Genomic DNA, 26,104 nt, shown 5'->3' on the forward strand with positions numbered 1-26,104 from the left:
GCACGGTTCTTTCTTGCTCATTTACAACTTTATGGTTGCTGAGTATTGTTAGTTCACTCGTATATTTCGAGAGACGAGGCACCAAATATGTCAAGTGCATATGGACCTGTAAATCTAAGCCAGTTTTATAATAACAATAAAGATGTCAATATAAGATATTCAGTCTTCCACATTATATCACAGTTTTCAATAACAACCTTGTCATATAATAAGAAAGAAAGTCAGCAGGTTCTGGAAGGTAACGACATGGATGTGGAGCCCTTCTGAGTCCTGTGGCATGGCCAGATGTGGGTTTCTCGGTTTGGGGTCCATGGCGCAAGCAGCCCAACGGAGGTGGTCCCGTAGATTCTCGATCGACTTAAATCTGGGGAATTTGGTGGTGGGGAGAGTAGGGTGAACTTGTCAGAGTGTTCTTTCAACCACACTCATCCACTGAGAGCTGTAACACGTAGACGGCAGTCACGTTAATGTGACTGGACCGTGTAATACGCCATAGTTCAAATATATTTACAGCTCTGCAACTTGAAAATCAAGATCTGCAAGTACATAACAAAACAGCTCCATTATAAAATGAAAGGCACTAACAACTTAATAGTGTCCCGATAAAAAAATAATAGAATTGTACTAACAGTCAATGTACATTGTAGACCAATTTTGATGCAAAACACTGATCCGTTACATTTGTTCTGAAGTAAACTGTGGCCGAGTAAATAGATCTTTGAGCAAGCTCGTAGAGCTCAGTGACAAATGTATCAATAAAATTTGTGTTTCATTTGGATAGATAAAAAAAGGAAGGCGACGAGTACAGTATTGCATTAGCCCACGAGTGACTGATGCAGAGATTTAAGGCAGCTGATAACAATGTCTGGGCAACAACATGCTCTGATGTCTGGGAAGCGAGAACTGCAGCCAATTCAAAATAATGACCAGCTACAGCCGCATAAAGTTTCACTGTACTTGCTGGCAGACCTGTGCAGTAACATTCTTTCTTCAATAAGACAATTTTGTATTCCTCCATTTTTAGCACATGTTTCAGCAGTCCCTCTTGTCCATTCCACACATCTGTGCACCAAAGCTACAACATGCAAGTGATATTTTGTGCTGTGAATTTACATCGAGGAAGCTCTCCTGTTCTTTAAAGTACATTTAATTGATAAAGACGAGATTGCAAATAAAACTTGATGTTTACAATGAACACAATATCAATGTTAACAAAGACCTCCACAAAAATAACCCCAATATGCTACAGAGCCAGAAGTGCACATCTGAAACAGGTTGCAAAGTTTTTAGCAAACTCTGCATGAACACAAAACAGTTCAAATTCATTATCATCTTTAGGGAGTCACTGCTTCTACTATCAGTGAACAAGTGCACTTAAAAATTAAGCTATGTGTTCAATTTTCTGTTCATGTATTTTGCATAAATGCACAAGCTAATGCTAACAGCACATTTAAATTTTAATAGATATTTAATTCACATAGTGTTTTGAAGGATTACTTATGCAAAAGTTGTGTACAATTTCAATGTATTTAACATGTCCTTGACGCACCCAATACTATTACAGATTAAAAATAAGACTAGAGAGAAATAAATATTATGTCTCCAAAGAACGCATGCAGATACTCTGAAAGAGCTAGACCGTGTGCACAGGTCTAAATTATTGCTTCAAAGCTTGTTGTATGTAAGCACAATTTCTTCACAATCTATGTATCGAGTTGCCTAAGAATGCAGCTTGCGCTGTGGCAAAGAAGACATATGGCAAATTGCTGCTATCGTAAGAAGTAATTTGTTATAAATCCTTCACACACCATGAGGAACTGAATTAAAAAAGATATTCTCTTCGTGTGAAGAAATCTGCATTGTACATTTCTTTTTATTTTGTTTGACACAATCCCAGAACCTTGTAACTGTACATTTAGACTGTACATTGTCACTTTCAGAATCTACATGGGATAAAAGACCATAAAGAATGTTAAAATGGAAAGCATTCTAGGCTGTTCTGCTTGTAGGGGGAGTAACGTAAAAATACAGAAAGGATACAGCACTACTCACCACATAGTGAACCAAGGGGCCACAATATCTACCGCACTCCACTTAAAAATAAAAAACCACAGAACTTTGTAGGGAAGCTAAGTCATGCCTCATTGACCCTGTAACTTGGTCTAGATGTGGACAGCCTTAATATGTTGAAACAGAACCTGGCAAATATTTAACAGTAAAAATAAAACTCAAATAGATTTTTAATAACTTTCCTTATATTTTGTTCCACTTTGCTCCATTTCACTTTTTCTGTATTTTTATCTAGAGCAGCTGCAAGTTTTAAGAATTATCGATTTTTTTCCACATTAATACAGTGTGTACACCTTAAACGCAAAAAGAACATGTTAGAACAACAATTATGTATTTGAAAACAGGGTAGGATCTTGTCATAAAAATACAGCGAGAATTAATGATGTGCTGTGACAGGAAGTTGTGGACTACTGGTCAGGTGGAGACAAGGTTTTCAACAGAAAATCAAAAGGGATAATGCACAATGGCAATAACGAATAACAATGCTGGTAAGCTATTATGAACAGCATAAATGAGCATTTTATTATAACTAAGATGGACACAAAGCCAAGCAGTAGAAGTTTATGTGTAGTTCCTACACTAATGAAGAGTTTAAAATAAGTTGCAACATAAAAAGAATATGAAAGTTTGATTGTGCTGTGTGATTGATATTCAGTAATAGGAAAAAAAGAGAAGGAAAAATGGTAGGAAGAGAACAATGACTGGGGAAAAGCATGAAGGGGACACTGTCTGGTAGTTTTTCACAGTACACAATTTTGTTTCTCCTAATACTTGCTTCAAGAATCAAAAAAGTAGATCAAGTACATGAAAGAGACTTGGTGCTACTGGAAGATTTCATGCCGAGTACATTTTCAAAACTGCAAAAATTTCCAGTAGTAGATGTGGAGGACTAAAATTTACTGGCAGAGGTTGTTTGGAATATAAAAGAAAGCATTAAGTGACAACTGACAACCTGTGAAAGGAATTGGGTAGAAGGTGAAAAGGCAAACTTGAGGAATGCAGTAGTGAAGGCAGCACACTACCTAACGTCATGTAGGGCCCATACGAGAAGGCATAAGTGCCGCAACACTACATTGTATGGACTCGACTAATGTCTGAAATAGTGCTAGAGGGAATTGGCACCATGAATTCTGCAGGGATGTCCATAAATCTGGACGAGTACAATTCTGGACGTGTCAACGATGATTCACTGAATGGTTCACACGCTGACACTCATTGATGGCTCAGCATTGAAATCTGCAGCAATCTGCACTGGGCTGCACTTCTGTCATATTAAACAATTCTCTGATCTAACAACTGCGCCAGACACTCGTTAGCTTATATAGATGTTGCCAACTTCACCGCCGTATTTTGCTTGTTTACGTATCTCTGTATTTGAATATGTATGCCTATACTGGAAATGGCAAGGAAAGTATTTCTGAAGAAGAGAAATTTGTTAACATCGAGTATAGATTTAAGTGTCAGGAGGTCTTTTCTGAAAGTATTTGTATGGAGTGTAGCCATGTATGGAAGTGAAACATGGACGATAAATAGTTTGGACAAGAAGAGAATAGAAGCTTTCGAAATGTGGTGCTACAGAAGATTGCTGAAGATTAGATGGGTAGATCACATAACCAATGAGGAAGTATTCAATAGGATTGGGGAGAAGAGAAGTTTGTGGCACAACTTGACCAGAAGAAGGGATCGGTTGGTAGGACATGTTCTGAGGCATCAAGGGATCACCAATTTAGTATTGGAGGGCAGCGTGGAGGATAAAAATCGTAGAGGGAGACCAAGAGATGAATACACTAAGCAGATTCAGAAGGATGTAGGTTGCAGTAGGTACTGGGAGATGAAGAACCTTGCACAGGATAGAGTAGCATGGAGAGCTGCATCAAACCAGTCTCAGGACTGAAGACCACAACAACAACATACCAGTTTCTTTGGCACTTCAGTGTATGTAAAAAGACAAGGCCCAGTAGAAATTCTTTGGCAACACATGAGATAATGAATTTAACTGATGAAACGAGATAATATAAAAACCAGCCTAGTAATATTAGAGATACCCTATGAGAAACGAGAAGACCCTATGAGAAACGAGAAGCTAGTGTATGGACATGAAGAATTCTGATAACCCAATATTAAGAAGGACGTGTCCGCAGTGATGGGACTAACTTTTTGGAAGCATGTATACCATTATGTTGGTTAATATCGCAGGTATCACACCCTGCAGCCATTCAACACTTGTAGACTCTCATTTCCAAATTATTGATGAAAAGTATTTCAGAATTTTGTGTAACACTCAGTACCTTTTTAACCTAGTTCCCTCATACTTCCTGGCTGTGTGGGGTATGGATAAGGTAAGGCAATGACATGGAGAAGGTCATGGATTAGAATCTCGTCAAGTTCTTTAATTTTTTTTTATTTTTAAATTTTTATCAAAATTACTTTGAGGATTATTTTTGGCCAATAAATTGGTTTGAATGCAGTTTTAGATTTCAATTCAGCTTGTTCATATTCTCTCATTTTTCTTCCTATCATTCTTTTTTTACACTTGAAATCTTTGTTCATGTTATGTATTAATTTCCTTCATTTTATCATATCATCCTATTTTTTGTCCATGTAATTGCAATTAAAATTTCTATTTCTCATTTTTCTTTAATTTTCTTTTACCTTATAAACCCTTCTTTTGTATAAATCTTCATCTCCTTTATTTTGTCCACAGTGCAATAGGAATTTAGGCTATGCTTTAAATGTTTGTATGATGTTTACCAGAAAAAAATTATACACATGTACATCTTGTAACCAAAAATACATTTTTGATACTACTATGAAGTCAAAATAAGTAGGTTATTTCATCTTTTGTTTTTTAACTGATAATTGGCATTTTAAAATATTGTAATAGAATTAAATTCACAATCACAAAAATTCCAAGCAGAAAAAGAATGCTATAAAGAAAAAATTAGACAAATGAAAAAAATTATTATGATGATTAAAATGTGACAAAAGAATAGAAATAAAAAAATTACATTTCAACCAATTAATTGAATAATAATAATGATTAAAGTAATTTTGGTAAAGATTTTTTTTAAATTAAGACAATTGATGAAATTCAAATCCACACCTTCAGCATGTGAAGGCCTTATGGTAGCCTTTAAACCATGCAACCAGTCTACAATAAGCTTCTCTTTTAAACCTACTCAGCAACATATAAAATTCCAAAACTTTTTTGCCATCAATTACTCACAAACGAGGGTCCGTCAGCGTGAATGGCTATAGGATGTCATACGTGGGATCTTAACCTACATTAATATACAGATGGTTTCAAAAAGTCAGTCCACAGCCGGCCTCTCCCTGTAAGCAAAGGAGGGAAAGCTAGGACTGTACATAAGGGCTACACAAGGGAAATGAACATCAAGGGAACAGTATGGAAACAGAAGAGGAAGAGATAGAACATGTGACACAGTGAGAAGAATTTTTTAATTGGACAGATAAAAATCTAGTCTCAAAGCGGCAACAGAGCACACACATAAAAGACTGTTGTGATTGGCAAGCTTTCAGAGCCAGAGGCTCTTTCTTCAGGCAGAAGGGTTGAAGGGGTAAGAAGTAAGGTCTAGGAAAAGGGGTAGATTTCGGGAAAGTCACCCAGATCTGTGGGTCACGGAAGACCAAGTGTACGGGATGAGAAGGAAAGACTGATTGCTGAGGACTGTACTGGACGAGATTTGAAAACCTGAGAGTTTAAATGTGGAAGACGGAGTTCGGAGAAACTGGTGTCTGGAGGAAGAAATCAATATATGTTTTGCCAGTTACAGGGCTGTTATAGGTAGTGGTAGGAGGCTGCATAGGGAAAGTCTTGCAGTGGGGATGATCAGAGAGGTAGGAGTCACCTGGTAGGGAGATGGACGCAGAAGGAGCATAGGGACTGACAAGAGTATTGTGAAGATTGGGTGGGTGAAGGAAAGCTGTTCTAGGCATGGGAGGTAATATTTAAGACAGAATGGATCTCATTTCAGGGCATGATTTTTGGAAGTCACGGCTCTGTCGAACTAGCTGATTAACATATTCCAGACCAGGATAACACTGAGTCACCAATGGTGTGCTGTTTTGTGGAAGTATCAGCATTACCAGGATTGGATGTGATGGTCTGTGAAATCTGCTGGTGGGGTAATAATCAAGTGCGGTGAAGGCTGAGGTGAGAATGGTGCTTTTGAGGTTTTCAGATCTGATCCGATGCAGTCCCCAACAATCAGTCTTTCCTTCTCATCCCGTACAGTAAGTCTCCCGTGTTCTGGGTGACTTTCCTTCTCATAGACCTGTCCATTCCTTTTCCTTCGCCCTTCTGCCTGAAGGAGGCAGCTATGGCTCTGAAAGCTTTCCAATCACAACATTCTTTTGTGTGTGTGTGTTCTGCCACCGCTTTACGAGTAGATTTTTTTATCCATCCAATTAAATAATTTTATCAGTAACTGATTGTTTTCATTGTTATAGCGAAAAGAATTCAATAGATCAGGAACGCAGATGCTGAAAGGTGTTAATTTAGTTTACTCTGTCATGACTGCCAAAAAAAAAGATGGAAGCTGATGTCGAGGAAGATCACTTTGGGTTCCACAGAAATGTAGGAATACTTGATGCCACATGATCTCAGTAGTTATAATTAATAACAAATACTGCCTGGATCTTCTTTGTCTTAAAATAAAAATAATTAAGTTAAGAGATACATTTCAGCATAATAATAAAGGGGATTTCTGCATGTAGCGATACGTAAAATAAGGGAAAAGCAACCACTCACCTAAAGTGGATCAATGTGTGTAGTACAGAACTGTATAACAGTTTACACTAGCTTTTCAGCATAGTTCTTTTATTAGCAATGGTACAAATGCAAGACTAATTATTGTCTGTCAATTATGAAGAGCAGCTGCCTGAACTGATGGAGATGATGAGTGAGTAGTGAGAAAGAAGCATGTCATCAGACAGATGACTTCGTGGCCACACAACACGAAAAAGAGAGTACAAAGGGTACAACAAAAAACTGATGTAAGCAGAATGACAGGGAAAACTAAGGGGACAATGGGGTAGGGAGGAATAGGTACAAAGAGGCAGAAAGGAAGAGATGGTGTAACAAGGGAGGAGAGGGGCAAGAAAGAGGGGGGAGGGGGATGAGGAGAATGTCTGCATTGGCGGGCTGTGGGTGGGAGAGGGCATGAGACAGGAGCCACGGAGGGGGGGAGCCACGGAGGGGGGAGTGGGGAGTGAGGGGGGGAGAGGGAGAGGGGAGCGAGGGAGAGGGAGAGGGTGAGGGGAGCGAGGGAGAGGGAGAGGGTGAGGGGAGCGAGGGAGAGGGTGAGGGGAGCGAGGGAGAGGGGAGCGAGGGAGAGGGAGAGGGTGAGGGGAGCGAGGGAGAGGGAGAGGAGAGCGAGGGAGAGGGAGAGGAGAGCGAGGGAGATGAAATACAGCAGTGGATGATCTGGGAGTATGAGGAGTTGTGTGGCTAGAAGAGAAAAGGGAAATTCAAGGTGTGGCAGCAGGACCACGTTAGTGTAGATTTAGGCCTGAGGGATTGCGAGAGTGCAGAATGCAATTGAGAGAGAATTATCATCTGCATAGTTCAAAGAAACTTGTCCTGAAGGGGTATCCAAATGGCCCGTGTAGTGAGGAAGCTTTTGAAATCATTTGTGTTGTGGTGTGCAGCACATTTGGCAACTGGATAGTCAAGCAGCAGTTTGCCACAGTTTAGTAGTGGCCACTTGTGTGAGTAGCCAGTTGGATTTATGTTGTGTCCACATAGAATGCAGCACAGCCAATACATAAAACATATGCTTTCTTTCAAATGTGGCCCTCCCTTTCACTGAGTAGGATATAACTATGACTAGACTTGTAGGTGGTGGTGGGTTGGTGCACAGGGCATGTATCACACCTCAGTGACCATGAGGGGACAACCTACATCATCACTGATGACACTTTCACGATCTGGACTATCAGCAAGGACAGCTTTTGCTCTTTCCCCCACATCCTTAACACCTAAATCTGCTTCACCTGGTACTTCTCAACTTATCATGCCTACCTTCCTAGACGTCATCTCCAACCACCAACGCTGCATCTATTTTGACAGCTGCCACCTATTCCCTATCTGATAGTCCCTTCCTTACAGCCTAGTCACGCCACACCTGCAGTAGAAAGCAGATGTTGTCGAAATATACCAATAAGCTTACCAGAGCCTTTACTCACATGACGTGCTATCCAGCTCATCCATAAACATGTTTTCCGTGCCATCTGCCGCCTCTGATACCGGTAACCATGTTACTAAGCCACTGACCAGTACTCTTCTAATCAGCCAGTATCACTCTCGAAAAGCTCAACCACATCCTTCACAAGGGCTCTGACTCCCTCTCGTCATGCCCTGAGATGAGGGATATCCTACCCAAAATCCTAACCACATCACCAGAAGTGTGTTCTCTCACCCACCCAACCTACAGAACATCCTTGTCCATCACTAGTCTAATCCTGCTCACAATCCTGTAACCCACGAGTAATTCCCTTCTGGTCGACTTAGGTGCACAATCTGCTCCACACATTCTGCTCCATACACCTACCGATCACCTTCTGCTCCAGGCCGTAAACTCAATCATCCAGTTGCCGAACCTGCTGCACAACAACAACAACACAAATGACTTCAACAGGTACTTCATTTTGTATTCCATTTGGATATTCCCTTGAACACAAGTCCCTCTGAATTATGCAGATGCGAACTGTCTCTCCAACACACCCTGTGCTCTCACAATCCTCTGCTTATCTGTTCCCACTGCCTCACCTTGCCTTTGCCCACTCCAATAGCTGAATGGTCAGCGTGTTTGAATGCCATGCATGGGGGCCCGGGTTCGATTCCCAGTTGGGGGGAGGGAGATTTTCTCCCCTAAGGGACTGGGTGTTGTGCTGCCCTCATCATCATTTCATCCCCATTGTCGATGCGCAAGTCGCCCATTCTATTCAATGAGAACTGCACTTGGCGGCCGAACTTTCCGCCTGGGAACTCCCGGCCAATGGCACCATACGCCCATTTTTTTTCTTCTGTTGTGAACTTCTCCATTCAGACTGTGCACTGCTTTCTCCACCTCTCACCCCCTCGCCTGTGCAGGCATTAATCCCCTTCAATATCTGTCTCCCTTCCCCACTTCACCTCTTCATCCCCTATCCGCTTTCCCTCCTTTTCTTTTCTGCCTCTTCATTTTCACCTCCCCTTCCTTACTACCCCTTTTTCTTCCTATATCTCTTTTTGTTGTATCCTCTGTACTGTCTGTCTTGTTGTGCAGCCACGGAGTCATGTGTCTAAGGACCTGCTTCTTTCTCGCTACCCCCTCCCCACCTCCATCAGTTCAGGCAATAGCTCTCAACAATGACTATCAATAATTGGTTTTGTATGGCCACTGTATTGTGCGTTTGGATGTGTGAATGTTTGTCCTATTGCTAGAAAATGAGCTGTTGCTCAAAAGCCTGTGTGAAGACTGTTTTCTGTTATATGCTTCCATGCTCCATGCATCATGCATCAATCCGCTACAGATGAGTGGTTACCCTTCACTTACTTTACGTGCTACATTTCCGTACGCATGATGTGTTATCAGATTTGATTTAAATATATCAAACAACCTCTTAGTAAATTTTACATTGCACTTTTCACACTTGTTTGTACATTTTGCAAGCCAGTGCAAAATTAATAACTGGGTCATTCCATGTCAGTTCAACCAGGGGCTCCAGCTCATAGTCCCAGATTTGACTTAAATTCAGTACACTAACTCTACCATGTGTGGAACACTCGTGTACAAAGTATTAGTTTCCCCTGTCAGTTAGTTCCAGAATTATGACTTGTGAAAGAAGGTGGCGTGACCTGGAAATTGCAACCCGCATCTGGCAATCTATCTTCAGGTCTTAATAACTTTGCAACTATTCCACAGAGTCCAATGAATTTTTTACAACCCAATAACATCCATTTAGAGAACACACTCCATGAACCAAAACACCAACAACATATTTCTGAGGAAAAATAAAAAATTCCAAAATGTGATTCAAAAAATTTTAATAGGGTACGTTAAAAGGTACATATTGTAGGTGCCCTCAATGCCAAATATAATTCACTCAAAAAGGGTATAAATTTTTTTGTGGTAACTCATCATGCCCATATCAGTCACAAAAACTGAGTTACATGCACACGAAAATACAAAAATTTGAAAAATTACCTGAAAACATGGATTTTCGAAGTGTGGTAGCACAAAAGGGACAAGTGGTATCCAAGCCAAATTTCACACACTGCATAAGTAGACCATATTAAAATATATCAAAATTTCAGCATGTTATTGCAAGACATTTGTGTACAATGGAAGTTGACACATGTATTGGGTGATGTGGCCATTGTTCCACAACACAATTTTGTAAAAACGTATTGTAAACTGTTCTACTTCTTCTTATCCTCTCCCACAACTGTTTAATCACTAAGCAACAACAGACAGACAGACAGACAGATTAACACAACCTATAAATAATGTTTACTGCTAAAAACCAGTTTATTGTGCTTCAAACAGAAGTACTCTGTATCTTGAGTGGCAATTTGTACTGTCTTCCTGACACTGTGGTAGGAACTGGAACTGTCATAAGTATATGTTCAAAAGAAATCCAACACCTGTCTGCCAAACGTGGCCAATGAAATGATCTTGCTGGTCCTGCTGGTGCCATGAAGTTCACAAATGCATCACCTTCTGCTTCACAGCACTCTGCAACATATCCTAAGTATCATTTGTCACCATAAACAGCAATAACATAGCAACATGGTAGTATGTTGCTGCTTTTGCTTCTGAATCCTGAGTCAGGCACACTGTGAAGACACATGTTGTGCTTGAACCTATAGTTATAACCCGACAGTCTGCTCATCTGCACATTATCAGCATCCGCTCGAGAGCAGTGATGATGGCTCCTTGTGCCTGCAACAGTTTTAACGTGTTCTAGTCTGCTTTTTAGCAACTCTTCAAATGATTTCACCTCATCTTTCGAAACACAGGATGACTGTATTCCAGTGATATTTTTCTGTACCCACGTAAATAATTGAAGAGGTGTTAGAATGTGACCTTCTGTAGGGTGCTGCAGAATAGCTCGTGATGCCATGCGCGTAGTGGTAGTACCAATACCATCACATACATTTTTACCATGACTTGCGAAAAATTCTATTCTGCGTTAATCTGAAAATCATAATGCATGCATAAATTTTTGAGATTTTTACAGTTTTTGTACTGAGTAGCTGCCCCATCACTAAAGTATTTTGCAAAATGTATGTGAGGCAGCTTGTTTTTCACATATGCCATGACAGTGCAAATGTGGGCATGAACTGTAATGGCACCACGAATTAAAATAGTCACTAAAAATGCACAGGTTCATGACAGACACATCACCTGATTCACCTCTACAGTAAATTGCAAATGGCTGGAAGGTTGCTTGACTATTGTCCCAATGATATCCTTGGATGGCATCTTGTACTATACATGCATAATTTTCAGAAAAGTCTAGTATTACTATAATTTCATCTTGTTTCAAATTATCCTTACAAAACTGGAGATAAGCTGATTGCGCTGTTGCTGTGTGTGGTCAGTTTGTCCATTTTTTGACAACATATTTCAACAAAATCTTCCACTTTACTTTGCTTTGTTTCAAGACTTGTGTGATCCATGCGTATCCATTGTTTATAGCAGCAAACATCAGCTTAGCATTTTGATGGGTCTCACATACACAAACATTGTGTGTGCCCCTTGCACTTACAGGCACAACCCATTTTAGCTGAAGATTGAAAAAAGATGATAAACCTACTTTGGTATTGGGATACATTTCCCTTGAATTCTACATATAGTCCTGATATGTTGCACAGCAACAGTCTTTTTTGCACCTGTACACGTACATTTCCCATTTTCACCGATACATAGTCTTTTTGGCATTATTCGGCTGTAGTCATTATTTTCATAAAACTCCAACACTGGCACCTTCATTTCTGAACTCAATTGCTTACCCTGAGCCTGCTGAAATTGTGGAAGCACTCCTTGGGTTGCTTTTATTTTTGTAGCTTGCTTTACCATATATGTAGAAACACTGAATTCCTCTGCAGTGTAGACAACAGACCAGCCGGAAGGGGCAAGGGTAAGAATAGCTACTTTTTTTCTGGCGTGCGGATATGGCACATTTTTCTTTCAAATCATGCACAATTTTGTCCAAATCAGAACATTTCTGACACGATTCCTGTTCCTTTGGAGCAGATAGTTCTTCCTCTTCCACCATTAGTGTGTCAGCTATTTTGTGTTTTTATTCCATTTGAGCTTCTTGTAGTTTTCTTCTACCATAGCTAGGCCTGTGTCTTTTCCCAACTTTGTGTGTCTCCATGGAAGACAAACCAAGAGCAGTCACTGAAGTATTTAACTGCTCATCCGCTGTGGTTGTAGGTGGCTGATACTCTTCGTCACTGTCATGTAAATTATCAGAATATCCTTCATTTTTTAGCAGTGTTACACACCTGGAACATAACTTTTGTCCTGCTTTCATGTTAAGTCCCATGCACTGATTCACTTTCAATTGTTGTTGTTGTGGTCTTCAGTCCTGAGACTGGTTTGATGCAGCTTTCCATGCTAGTCTATCCTGTGCAATCGTCTTCATCTCCCAGTACCTACTGCAACCTACATCCTTCTGAATCTGCTTAGTGTATTCATCTCTTGGTCTCCCTCTACAATTTTTACCCTCCACACTGCCCTCCAATACTAAATTGGTGATCCTTGATGTCCTACCAGCCGATCCCTTCTTCTAGTCAAATTGTGCTACAAAGTTCTCTTCTCCCCAATCCTACTCAATACCTCCTCATTAGTTATATGATCTACCCATCTAATCTTCAGCATTCTTCTGTAGCACCACTTTTTGGAAGCTTCTTTTCTCTTCTTGTCTAAACTATTTATTGCCCATGTTTCACTTCCATACATGGCTACACTCCATACAAATACTTTCAGAAACGGCTTCCTGACACTTAAATCTATACTCAATGTTAACAAATTTCTCTTCTTCAGATCGCTTTCCTTGCCATTGCCAGTCTACATTATATATCCTCTCTACTCCAACCATCATCAGTTATTTTGCTCCCCAAATAGTAAAACTCCTTTACTACTTTAAGTATTTCATTTCCTAATCTAATTCCCTTAGCATCACCCGACTTAATTCAATACTGAATTATATATCAATTTCTCTGAGGCTACACTTCACTGTCTTCTTATGAATCCGAAATAGATCAAAATAACTTCTTTGTAGGAAAGAATACTTATCCAGTAACACTTTCATATGATAACAACAAACGCTAAAGTTTCCTGGAACTGTACTTCTTGTGCCCACAGTCTGTATCCCGGATCTCCATAGTAACAAATCTTGGTCTGATACATCCACATCATACAGTACAAAGCGAATGCCACATTTTGTTCCACATGTTGTTTTATGACATTCAAATGCTTGTGCTCTACCAATATCGCAACTTGTTTGAACAAACACACCACTAGTACACTCTTCTGCCTCCATACTGACTTTCCACAGCAGTACTAACTAGTCTGAACTAGAATCTTAAAACATGAGTAACCTGCAGTTGTTGCTTGTTTTCTTTGTTGTTCCTGCCTAACAATGACTCATTCTGTCCCTGATAACCACCATTGTTTAACTTTCTGTTGCCTAATGGTTCCCAACAACTGCTGTCTGCATCATCACTATTACTTGTTAAGTCCTGTTAAAAGAAACATAACCAAATGCATCTCTGTCAACTTTTATTGTACACGAATGCCTTGCAATAACAAGTTGAAATTTTGCCACATATGCAGTGTTTGAAACATCACTTGTCCCTTTTGTGATACCACACTTCGAAAATCCATGTTTTCAGGTAATTTTTCAAATTTTTGTATTTTCGTGTGCACATAACTCAGTTTGTGTGACTGATATGGGCAAGATGAGTTCTGTGTGTCTTTAGGCCACATTAAGCTTACCACAAAAAATTGTGCCCTTTTTGAGTGAATTATATTTGGCAAAGGGCACCTATAAATGTACCTTTTAATGTATTACATTTTTTAATCATATTTTGGAATTTTTTTTATTTTCCCTCAGAAATATGTTGTTGGTGTTCATAGAGTGTATTCTCTAAGCTGGTGTTACTGGGTTACAAAAAATTCAATGGACTGTTCAGAATAGTTCCGAAGTTATTAAGACCTAAAGTTGGGTCTGAAGATAAATTGCCAGATGCGGGTTGCAATTTCTGGGTCACACCACCTTCTTTCACAAGCCATAATTCTGGAACTAATTGGCAGGGGAACCTAAAATTTTGTACATGAGTGTTCCACTCCTGGTAGCATTGGTGTGCTAAATTTCAGCTGAATCTCAGCCTATCATCTGTAACATTTTCTCAAACTGGTTGAATTTACATGGAATGACCGAACTACTTTTCATTACTTAAGACCTCCGTTTTTACAATTAACTTCAGTTAATAAATAAAAATACTGAGGACACTTGCTTCAAGACAGAAATGCACAAAATGAGTCTAGTTACAAAACTAATGTCCCAGTCATCATCTTCTTACCCTATGAGATGTTTTGACGAATTTTGTGACCAGTGTATTTTCTGTTCCAAAGGCATCTGTTAACTTTGATTTTTGTGATATACATGAAAACTTCGAATGTTACCAGAAGTTGTATCACGGTATGTCATGCTTACAAAATTAAATTTCTTTCCCTAACTTATGTTTATATTGGCTATGTTTTAGTTTTCTGTATACATGTGTAGCTGTAGAGTTGTGGTATCTATTTGCTCTCACAATCTACTTCAAGGTCAGTTTCCTTATCCATCTCATCCTGTGATAAAAGATAGTTGTAACATACTGCAAAACAACGAATGAAAATACACTTCCTCGTACCATTTGAGATGGCATGATAAAACTGGAAAGTTCCTATGTAAAAGTTACCTTCAGACCAGAAAATACATTGGGACACAGGATTTATTTTGACACCTCACAGGGAAAGAACATGAATTTACACTCTAGTGTTTCTGAGACAACAAGTGGTGACTGCCAAAACGACTTCACAGGACAGACAGCTTTGACATTCATAATTCGCTTAATATACTCTTACACAAAATAGAACTGCACTAGCTGCACCCTCATCAGCACAAATCATAGATACTGACAGTAACATCGAGGTTTTGCACAGAGCAAACAAGTGGCAGTGTCTTTCTTTGCTCAAACAGCTGGAAATTTATACTGCCAAAAGCAAAGAACCTGATGAGAATCTTAATAAACAGAATGGATTTACATGTGATGCTTATTTCAATATTGGCGATGATGTTCTGCCTCGTTCCACTAACATGAGCCTGTTTATCATATCAAACAAGGAAAAGTCCTGGATGAAATGAGAACAATGAAAGGGACAGATAGTGTGCTACTCACCATAAAGAGGAGTTGCAGACAGGCAAATAAAAAGGGTGCTATATATTTTAGCTTTCAGCCCAAAAGGCTTCTGAAGTAGAAAACACAGACACATTCACACAAGCACAACTCACACATGAACACTGTCTCTGCCACTGTGGCCCAACACAGCATCCAGAGACAGTGGTTATATGTGTGTGAGTTGTGCTTTTGTGTGTGTGTGTGTGTGTGTGTGTGTGTGTGTGTGTGTGTGTGTGTGTGTAAACTAAAATGTATAAATGTATTGTCTCTTCATTGTGTGTACCTGTGACTCTACGTCTCCTCTATATCTTGAGTAGTAATTTATTCTCTTCATAGTGTTGTCCTTTATGATATCAGTAAGTCCCGAAATGGAAATGATCGATGCAGACTTGCACACGTATTGTGTAAATGACTACACAATTCCTTTTCCCTCCACACCTACCCTCATATTTTTTTGTATCAGTTTTATATCATTCTCACCAATGCTGATAGATTGTACCTAGCTGTGGCAGGTACAAGTGGACTCTATGTCCTGATGTTATTTGTAATGCCATTGGTGGTATTGTTTATAATTTTGTATACATGTAATTTGTATATTGTCCATTTTCCCAACTTAGATCTTAACAAAAGCAATAGTGGTCCTGAGGTAGTCTTTCTTCATTCATATGTGACAAGATAATACACCAATCTGAGAAAAAACCACACATTTGTATGCTTATAGCATATGTCAATTATGAGAAAGCTCTTGACAATGTTAACTGGGTTACACACTTCGTAGTTTGTGAGGTAGCAGGGATGAAATACTGGAGTAAAGTTTACCTACAACTTTTGCAGAAGCCATGCCGCAGTTATAAGAGTTGAAAGACAGGAAAGGGAAAGGTGGGGATAAGTTGAGAGGGGAATAAGACACAGTGGTACCTTACCCATGGTGTTATTCAATATGTAGACTGCACTAGCTGTGAAGAAGACAAAGGAGAAATTTGGAAAGGGAGTTTACATTCAGTGTTGGGGTTAGCTGATGACATTCCATCAAACAGCAAAGACTTGTGAAAGCAGCTAAGTGAAATGGATAGTGTTCTGAAGAGTGGTTATAAAATAAACATCAAAAAAAGTAGGCGATGACACATGCATTTCATTAGGAAATGAGACACCAGAAGTAGCAAACTAATTTTGGTGTTTGGCCAGCAAAATAACTAATGATAGCAGAAGTGGATGGGATATAAAATGCAGAATGCCAATTTTGAAAATAAAAAATATCATCAAATATAATATCTAGAAGTTTTTCTGGAGGCATTTGTCCTTACTGTAACCTATTAAAGAAGTTAAATGTGGATGACAAATACTGTGACAAGATAATACCTTTTGAAATGGGATGCTACGGAAGAATGCCAAACATTAGATTGCTAGATTCATAAGTAATGGAATGGTACCAAACTGTACTTATGCGAAAAGAAATAGAGAATTTTATGACAACCTAAATAAAAGAACAGACCAGTTTATATGCTACATGTGTATACTTGGTTGTAGGATACAATCCATCTGCTTTGACCCATGACATGTGTTTTGGTGTGGAAGTGAAATAATGTTGTAGAGGCCAGTGTTTGTGTGGCAAGGTGAGGTATGTTAGCATGTCATTTGGTGTGCTGTAGTCATCACGATGTGGCTCGTACGGAACTAGGCCTATGTTTTGGCACAATGGGATATCTTATGCAGAATATTGTCATAATACAAACTGTACTCTTAGGTGCCGGCATAACCACTGAGTAAGTGAATCAATGTTTTTAATTAAATTACGAGAGAAGGTAGTTGGATCAGCAGGGCGACCATTATTAATAGACATTGATTCACCCACCTCATCTCACGATTTCATTAAAAAACACTGATCTGCCTATCTTCCCCCTTAATTTAATTAAAAAACAGTGAGCCACTTTGTGACATTGTTTTTTTTTAATTTTCACACAAGTTCCGCTGTCTTGTCCTATCCACACATCATCACATTCACTTTCCATAATTCACCATTCATTGTGGGTGGGGGATTATTAGTATCCTGGTCTACGGTTGAGTTATATAACTGAACTGGAGATTGGGATACCGTGATCATATGACATGTTTTGTCATTTTATTTATGGCTGTTTCAAGTGTTTTTTTTCTTCAGTGTTGAATCTTGAAGCGGTGCTTTTATTACTGAATTTTAATTTGCCCCCACCCAAATCACACCTTTTTTCCTGAACAGCCTCTAATTTCACTGTATTCAGTCAGTGTGTTGGTTCACGTGATATTTGCTTGCTTTTTTTTTTCTTCCTTTTTTCCAAGTGTTATGACCAATGTTTCAGTCATCATTTTGAATATGCTCGAAATAGGGGTTCTGGTAGTGGTGATGACTTCACTGGTTAAAGCAAATAGGTAAGTGTGCAGCTTTAAATCAATGTATGTGGCATTAACTATGCCAATAGTGAGAGTCTTTCACAGAACAGGCTAGCATGGAGATCAACATCAAACTTGTCTTAAGACCCAACCCCACATTTCATCCTTTATTTTGCTTACTATATCACTAAAATTTAGATCGATAGCCACAAACTACAAGTAAATAGATGTGTATCAGTAGAAACACTTCAGTAGGCCACAAAACCACATTTTTAACAAGCATTATTTAGTACAGTTGTTTATACAATGGCTGTCTGCTGAAGTCATTTTTTGGTTCTGTTACGAAAAAGACATGCATGCTAATATTCCGGACTACGAAAGCGATTTTGCGAACTTCACTTTCTGTTACTGTCTTAAGTTACAGCATAGAGCAACTGCTGCAAAATGATTTCCTGGAGTCACTGTCATTTAAACCATTTCTTTTATGAAATTACACCAGACACACACAGAGAGTAAGTAAGAGGGGGTTGGCATATAACTGCAGTAGACAACACACAAACACCACCAACAGAAGAGGAAGAAACAACTGCAAGTGAAATGTGGACAGTAACAATGAGGCAAAAAATAGTGCAACCATCCCATCTGAAGGATTTTTTAATGACAGGCATGAGGAGGAGATAACCACCACGATATACATACTAAATGGTTAACAGTATTTCATCAAAATATACAATCCATAAAGAACTAAGTTTAGCAACTTGCATTAGAACTGCAAACACCAGACAGTACCATTGTAGGTATCACTGAGCACTGGTGTAGAAAAATGAAATGGTGTATTTTGCATCAACATCATATGACCTGTTCTGTTCGTACAAATTTCGTGAAAGGTGGGGGGGGGGGGGGGGGGTCATGTGAAAAAAGATTTTACATTTGAAACCAGAAAGTATCTTGCAGCATTAAGTGAAAACAAACATTTTGAATTATTGGCAGTTGAAATAACAGAAAAAAACATGCTAAAAATTAATTGTATTTTGTTTGATTATATTCCCCCCATGGTAATATGGACTTTTTTCCTAAGAACTCAAATGCTTAGACAAAATATCGAGACCAAACATTGATGTCCTCATATGTGGGGATTTAAATATACTCCTGGAAATTGAAATAAGAACACCGTGAATTCATTGTCCCAGGAAGGGGAAACTTTATTGACACATTCCTGGGGTCAGATACATCACATGATCACACTGACAGAACCACAGGCAACAGAGCATGCACAATGTCGGCACTAGTACAGTGTATATCCACCTTTCGCAGCAATGCAGGCTGCTATTCTCCCATGGAGACGATCGTAGAGATGCTGGATGTAGTCCTGTGGAATGGCTTGCCATGCCATTTCCACCTGGCGCCTCAGTTGGACCAACGTTCGTGCTGGACGTGCAGACCGCGTGAGACGACGCTTCATCCAGTCCCAAACATGCTCGATGGCGGACAGTTCCGGAGATCTTGCTGGCCAGGGTAGTTGACTTACACCTTCTAGAGCACGTTGGGTGGCACGCGATACATGCGGACGTGCATTGCCTTTTGGAACAGCAGGTTCCCTTGCCGGTCTAGGAATGGTAGAACGATGGGTTCGATGACGGTTTGGATGTACCGTGCACTATTCAGTGTCCCCTCGACGATCACCAAAGGTGTACGGCCAGTGTAGGAGATCGCTCCCCACACCATGATGCCGGGTGTTGGCCCTGTGTGCCTCGGTCGTATGCAGTCCTGATTGTGGCGCTCACCTGCACGGCGCCAAACACGCATACGACCATCATTGGCACCAAGGCAGAAGCGACTCTCATCGCTGAAGACGACATGTCTCCATTCGTCCCTCCATTCACACCTATCGCGACACCACTGGAGGCGGGCTGCACGACGTTGGGGCGTGAGTGGAAGACGGCCTAACGGTGTGCGGGACCGTAGCCCAGCTTCATGGAGACTGTTGCGAATGGTCCTCGCCGATACCCCACGAGCAACAGTGTCCCTAATTTGCTGGGAAGTGGCGGTGCGGTCCCCTACGGCACTGCGTAGCATCCTACGGTCTTGGCGTGCATCCGAGCGTCGCTGTGGTCCGGTCCCAGGTCGACGGGCACGTGCACCTTCTGCCGACCACTGGCGACAACATCGATGTACTGTGGAGACCTCACGCCCCACGTGTCGAGCAATTCGGCGGTACGCCCACCCGGCCTCCCGCATGCCCACTATACGCCCTCGCTCAAAGTCCGTCAACTGCACATACGGTTCACGGCCACGCTGTCGCGGCATGCTACCAGTGTTAAAGACTGCGATGGAGCTCCGTATGCCACGGCAAACTGGCTGACACTGACGGCAGCGGTGCACAAATGCTGCGCAGCTAGTGCCATTCGACGACCAACACCGCGGTTCCTGGTGTGTCCGCTGTGCCGTGCGTGTGATCATTGCTTGTACAGCCCTCTCGCAGTGTCCGGAGCAAGTATGGTGGGTCTGACACACCGGTGTCAATGTGTTCTTTTTTCCATTCCCAGGAGTGTAGCAACACAATGAAATCAGATGATGTTAGTAGTGTATACTTTAATATCATCCACAGCTTCACCACAACATCAGTCATAAACTGTCCAATTGGAGTGACAAAACAACCTTCATCAATAACAAAATATGTGACGAAAGACATAGAAAGAAAGAGTACTGCAGGTTACTTGTTCAAAATGTAAGCCTATCAGATCATCTCTATCATATAATAAAAGCAAATATTTATGTAGAAAAGTCTGCTAAACTGAATGCATACAGAAGGGTTTTCTCAGATTTAAACCTATTTCAGTTCTCATTCCAGCTATGGTATGAAGCTGGAAGTGTATGCAGAAACAACCATAAACGAAATATAAATAAGTACAGAGGAGTGTCACTTCTGCGAGTGGCATACAAAATATTATCAAAAATTCTCCTCAACACAGTGGTAGATGCTTCAGACAAACAACTAGGAGAATATCAGGGTGGTTTTCGAAAGGGAAGATCCTGTGCAGAACAAATTTTTAACTTGAAGTCAATAATTCTCCATAGAATGTTAACCAGCAAACCAATACTAGTGTCATTTATAGATTTCAAGAAAGCATTTGACTGTATAGACAGAGAAACGATTGATAAGGTCATTAGAGAATTTGGTGTTAAAACTAGCAAACATAATTCGTGAAACACTAACAGGTACAGTATCTAAAGTCAAATTTATGGGAGAAGTATCTCAGCCTTTTGAAATAAAAACTGGTTTTAGACAAGCTGACAGTTTATCACCTTTACTGTTTAACTGTGTTCTAGAAAAAATTGCAAGGATCTGGAATTCGGAGCTAAAAAAATCACAAAATTGAACCAATAACTCTGGGAAGGAAAACAAATGGAATTAAGGTAAACTGCTTGGCTTTTGCGGATGATTTCTCAATACTTTTAGAAAACCTGACAGAAGCAGTTACCCAAATAAACATTCTGGAAAAAAATCAGCAAACAGAACTGGTCTCAGAATTTCAGCTGAAAAAACAAAATTCATGACAAATATAAAAAATGCACCAAAATACATGTTGTTGTTGTCTTCAGTCCTGAGACTGGTTTGATGCAGCTCTCCATGCTACTCTATCCTGTGCAAGCTGCTTCATCTCCCAGTACCTACTGCAACCTACATCCTTCTGAATCTGCTTAGTGTACTCATCTCTCGGTCTCCCTCTACGATTTTTACCCTCCACGCTGCCCTCCAATGCTAAATTTGTGATCCCTTGATGCCTCAAAACATGTCCTACCAACCGATCCCTTCTTCTAGTCAAGTTGTGCCACAAACTTCTCTTCTCCCCAATCCTATTCAATACTTCCTCATTGGTTATGTGATCTACCCATCTAATCTTCAGCAATCTTCTGTAGCACCACATTTCGAAAGCTTCTATTCTCTTCTTGTCCAAACTATTTATCGTCCATGTTTCACTTCCATACATGGCTACACTCCAAACAAATACTTTCAGAAACGACTTCCTGATACATAAATCTATATTCGATGTTAACAAATTTCTCTTCTTCAGAAACGCCTTCCTTGCCATTGCCAGTCTACATTTTATATCCTCTCTACTTCGACCATCATCAGTTATTTTACTTCCTAAATAGCAAAACTCCTTTACTACTTTAAGTGTCTCATTTCCTAATCTAATTCCCTCAGCATCACCCGATTTAATTTGACTACATTCCATTATCCTCGTTTTGCTTTTGTTAACGTTCATCTTATATCCTCCATTCAAGACACTGTCCATTCCGTTCAACTGCTCTTCCAAGTCATTGCCGTCTCTGACAGAATTACAATGTCATCGGCGAACCTCAAAGTTTTTACTTCGTCTCCATGAATTTTAATACCTACTCCAAATTTTTCTTTTGTTTCCTTTACTGCTTGCTCAATGTACAGATTGAATAACATCGGAGAGAGGCTACAACCCTGTCTCACTCCTTTCCCAACCACTGCTTCCCTTTCATGCCCCTCGACTCTTATTACTGCCATCTGGTTTCTGTACAAATTATAAATAGCCTTTCGCTCCCTGTATTTTACCCCTGCCACCTTTAGAATTTGAAAAAGAGTATTCCAGTCAACATTGTCAAAAGCTTTCTCTAAGTCTACAAATGCTAGAAACGTAGGTTTGCCTTTTCTTAATCTTTCTTCTAAGATAAGTCGTAAGGTCAGTATTGCCTCACGTGTTCCAACATTTCGACGGAATCCAAACTGATCTTCCCCGAGGTCTGCATCTACCAGTTTTTCCATTCGTCTGTAAAGAATTCGCGTTAGTATTTTGCAGCCGTGGCTTATTAAACTGATAGTTCGGTAATTTTCACATCTGTCAACACCTGCTTTCTTTGGGATTGGAATTATTATATTCTTCTTGAAGTCTGAGGGTATTTCACCTGTCTCATACATCTTGCTCACCAGCTGGTAGAGTTTTGTCATGACTGGCTCTCCCAAGGCCGTCAGTAGTTCTAATGGAATGTTGTCTACTCCGGGGGCCTTGTTTCGACTCAGGTCTTTCAGTGCTCTGTCAAACTCTTCACGCAGTATCGTATCTCCCATTTCGTCTTCATCTACATCCTCTTCTATTTCCATAATATTGTCCTCAAGTACATCGCCCTTGTATAAACCTTCTATATACTCCTTCCACCTTTCTGCCTTCCCTTCTTTGCTTAGAACTGGGCTGCCATCTGAGCTCTTGATATTCATACACGTGGTTCTCTTCTCTCCGAAGGTCTCTTTAATTTTCCTGTAGGCAGTATCTACTTTACCCCTAGTGAGATAAGCTTCTACATCCTTACATTTGTCCTCGAGCCATCCCTGTTTAGCCATTTTGCACTTCCTGTCGATCTCATTTTTGAGACGTTTGTATTCCTTTTTGCCTGCTTCATTTACTGCATTTTTATATTTTCTCCGTTCATCAATTAAATTCAATATTTCTTCTGTTACCCAAGGATTTCTAGCAGCCCTCGTCTTTGTACCTACTTTATCCTCTGCTGCCTTCACTACTACATCCCTCAGAGCTACCCATTCTTCTTCTACTGTATTTCTTTCCCCTATTCCTGTCAATTGTTCCCTTATGCTCTCCCTGAAACTCTGTACAACCCCTGGTTCTTTCAGTTTATCCAGGTCCCATCTCCTTAATTTCCAAAATACATAGAAACACAAATAGGTAAAAATAGAGCGAGTAAATAAATTTAAATATTTTGGAGAAACTATACAACAGAATGGACTAGCAAAATCTGCAATAGATGTAAGAATTAACAAAATGAAAAGAGTATATGGTTTGACCAAAGATATTTACAACAAGAAATGTATATCTAAAAATACAAAACTAAAACACTACACCACAGTGGTATGACCAGAATGTTTATATGGATCTGAACGCCTAACGATAAACTATAAGATGGACAAACTATTGAGGTACTGGAAAGAAGGATTATTAAAAAAATAATGGGTGCAATGAAAACTGCAGATGGTGGGAAAATAAGACGTAATGAGGAGATCTACAAAAATATAGAGAAAATATCTGAAGTAATGGCCAAACGAAGATTAACCTTTTTAGGACTTCTCTACCGAATGGATGGAAATAGACTAACAAAACGAACACTGCTCTATTTCTGGATGAAGAAATTGACAATAGCATGGATTACAGAAGTAAGAAAAGATCTTGAAACAAACAACATCAAAGAATCAGAAACAGCAGAAAGAAACCGTTTTAAAAACAAAATACTAAATTTGGAAGGCTTTCAAAGCAGAAGAAATAAAAAATTGGGAACAACATAGACAGAAGAAAGGATGAGGCTTCATGGGGAGAAAATGATGGAATACTGGAAAAATAGGAAACAACAACAAAGGAAGAAGAGGAACGGAATACTGGAAAAATAGGAAATAACAACAAAGGAAGAAGAGGAACTGAAGTTGTTAACGTGATTCTAGATGGTCAATACGATTGTAAAAAAAATTTACAATATTTAAACTAAAATTTGAGGAACCATTTACCAAAACACTGCCTTCGATTGCAGCTATTATTTTTTTTTAAAAAAAAAAAATTAAGGATATGGGTGTCCACAGGTAACAAAAAACTCATCTGAAACTCTCTATCTCACGTACGTCAAAAATAACCACACTGACACCGCTTTTCGAGAATTTTACAAAAATTATGGAAAATTTATTAACGTAAGTGTCCCCTAAGGAAGTGTATTGGCTCCAATCGTCTTCTTATCAGTAAATCCTTTCCCACATAATGTCAGGTAAGAAAATACTATTTTCCAATGACAGCATTGTAGCAATTACAGCCAAATATTCAGCTCAGTTAGCAGAAAAATCCAGCTCTCAGAAACATCCACAACTGGTCTTTAAGGACCAGAGTAACTACAACGTGAAAAGACAAACTGTATAAACTTCAGACTAAATAAAAACCTAATTATACTACAATGAAAGTAAATAATGATGAACGAGATTGTGTAACTGATACGAAATTCTTGGCGATGACTGTAATATGTCACTTGAAATGGACAGAACATGTTAAATTTTGGCAGAGAAGTTATCCTCAGCACGTTATGTCCTGCAAAGCCTTGAATTTGTGTGCAGCATTTCATGCCTCAAAGTGGCTTAATTTGGGTAGGGCTATATTCATTCAATCCTCAGTTATGGGCTAGTGTTTTGGTGCTGCGAACATAGAACCTACTTTCAAGATACAGAGAAGAGCTGTACCATAACAACAAATAGTTGTAACAGGGCACAATGTGAAGAATTATTCAAAATGATAGAAATTCTGACAGTTCTGTATGAATACATGTATCACAACATAAAACTCTTTATTTGTACGCCACAAACAGCAAAATACATGACCATGGGACCAATTCCACATTATTATGAGCCATGAAACACTAAACTAACTTACCATGGCGGTTGCCTTACAATAATCCTATTCTAACTGCCTCGTGTTTCACATAAATCAACTAGCAAAAGAAATACAGGCCACTAATATAATATGACCCTAAACGAAAGGCGTTTTCTCGAAAACGGGGTTAGATGTAAGGTTTTATTGGGATTAACGTAATCTCGAATAATTTTAAGCCATATACAATTCAGACATTGTCCCGAATCACCAGTAACAACTAGCAAAGATGATTCAGTCACAACTGTTTAAAAAGAGGACAAAACTAAGTTTGAATAGTGTGCAGTAGGTATCAACAAATTACACAATATTATCATACCAGTTCCCACAGCACCATAAAAAGTCATTCGCTAACAGCATCAGACTAATAATAGAAAACTGCGCTTAACTTTGTTTTTAAAATACATGTTCAGCACAGCTTCTTTCAGTGGCTAAGAAACGAAATCTATTGTTATTCATTTACCACCTACAGCACGCTATTGTCAGATTTCTTCTAGCTCAGCTTCACGCACAGTTACACGGCCTCCCGTTCGCAAACACTGAACAACAATATATGTGAAGCGCAAGTCTCTTGTTAAGAGATGGAAACTCGGGGCGATAGCAGCGCCTTAGGTAATATGGAGACGAACTAAAGAAAACATTGCGGGTTTGATCCATTGAGCTCACTGGTTGGATCCCCTGTAGCGTTTATAGTAATTTCTTTGTGCTTTTAATTTTACAAATACAAAACTTCTGACCTTCGAAAGTTATGTTTTTTGCTAGC

The 26,104-nt window shown here is 39.6% G+C and overlaps 1 protein-coding gene across 2 annotated transcripts in view; it reads right to left on the minus strand.

Moving 5' to 3' along the window:
• LOC126273052 (CARD- and ANK-domain containing inflammasome adapter protein-like) overlaps positions 1-25,900 on the minus strand; it is a 32,859-nt gene extending 6,959 nt beyond the window's left edge. The window contains exon 1 of one of the 2 annotated variants that reach the window (XM_049976447.1): positions 25,812-25,900. The gene's annotated coding sequence lies outside the window, so the exon portion shown is untranslated. Of the gene's footprint in view, positions 1-25,804 lie in introns of both variants that reach the window. The other variant, XM_049976449.1, reaches the window with a different exon arrangement.
• Positions 25,901-26,104: the final 204 nt, after the last annotated feature.

Source organism: Schistocerca gregaria, chromosome 5, assembly GCF_023897955.1.
Source record: "Schistocerca gregaria isolate iqSchGreg1 chromosome 5, iqSchGreg1.2, whole genome shotgun sequence".
Lineage (NCBI taxonomy): Eukaryota > Metazoa > Arthropoda > Insecta > Orthoptera > Acrididae > Schistocerca > Schistocerca gregaria.